Below are 1,150 nucleotides of genomic sequence, written 5' to 3' on the forward strand. Positions count from 1 at the left end.
ATCTGTACTTCCATGGGCAAATAAAAATCCTAATACTATGGAAAGTATTTGAGATTCTAGATGATATTATAAATATAATATCTAAATATCCCTTTATAGCAGCTTTCATTTAAATTTCACAATTTTTGTATTCCTTGTCAAAGGAGTAATAGTATGGACATGAGAATAATTCTGTGCTTCCTTATGTGTTGTATCTTTGGTCACAAAGCAATTTTGTTTTTATTATTTCAAAATTAGTTCATTGTGGTCCCCCCATTTCTTCCCTCTTCGTGACTTTTTCCCCAGCCACTCTGTGGGAGAGAAGCCGGGATGGCAGATGAGATCCCCAAGGTTCAGGTTGCCCGGCCTGATGGCGACACCAGCTTCGGGAAGATCATCTGCAAGGAAATACCTGCCCAAATCATTTTTGAAGATGACCGGTGTCTTGCTTTCCATGACATTTCCCCTCAAGAACCAACACATTTTCTGATGATACCCAAGAAACATATATCCCAGATTTCTGAAGCAGAAGATGATGATGAAAGTCTTCTTGGTCACTTAATGATTATTGGCAAGAAATGTGCTGCTAATCTGGGCCTGAAAAAGGGTTATTGAATGGTGGTGAATGAAGGTTCAGATGGGAGACAATCTGTTCATCTCCATGTTCTAGGTGGTTGGCAGATGAACTGGCCTCCTTGTTAAGCATGTTTTGGGGATAATTTTCCCTTCTATAGGCAATAATCAAGTTTGCAAGTTACAGTAGCAGCACACTTAATTTTGCCTATGTATGGAGAGATTGAGGAAGTAATTTAAAAATTCCATATATAATAAAAGACTTTGTTGCATGGTTAAAAAAAAAAATTAGTTCATTGTGGGGTCATTAGGTGGCATAGTGATTAAGGTTCAGGATTCCCACGTGGCTAATGGCCGTTCAACTCCCTGACTCAATAGCTTGGAACTCATGCTGGACACTTGTGCATGTGTTCCCAAAATCCTTAGAAGAGAATGAAGGAGAAGACATTGAGGTGTGGCCATCCCCTCTGGGGCATGTGTGTGTGTGTGTGTGTGTGTGTGTGTGTGTGTGTATGTGTGTGTGTGTGTGTGATTTCTTGCTTTCTGTCTCTGTCTCTCTGGCAAGTACATGTGCCCTATAGAGAAAATCTCAAAAAAA

The 1,150-nt window shown here is 39.9% G+C and overlaps 1 pseudogene; it reads left to right on the forward strand.

Annotated features, from left to right (window-relative positions):
- Nucleotides 1-309: 309 nt before the first annotated feature.
- Nucleotides 310-687, forward strand: LOC102486584 (histidine triad nucleotide-binding protein 1 pseudogene; annotated as a pseudogene).
- The last annotated feature ends 463 nt before the right edge of the window (nucleotides 688-1,150 follow it).

This window comes from Tupaia chinensis, unplaced genomic scaffold (genome assembly GCF_000334495.1).
Source record: "Tupaia chinensis unplaced genomic scaffold, TupChi_1.0 Scaffold000276_1, whole genome shotgun sequence".
Taxonomy (NCBI): Eukaryota; Metazoa; Chordata; class Mammalia; order Scandentia; family Tupaiidae; genus Tupaia; species Tupaia belangeri.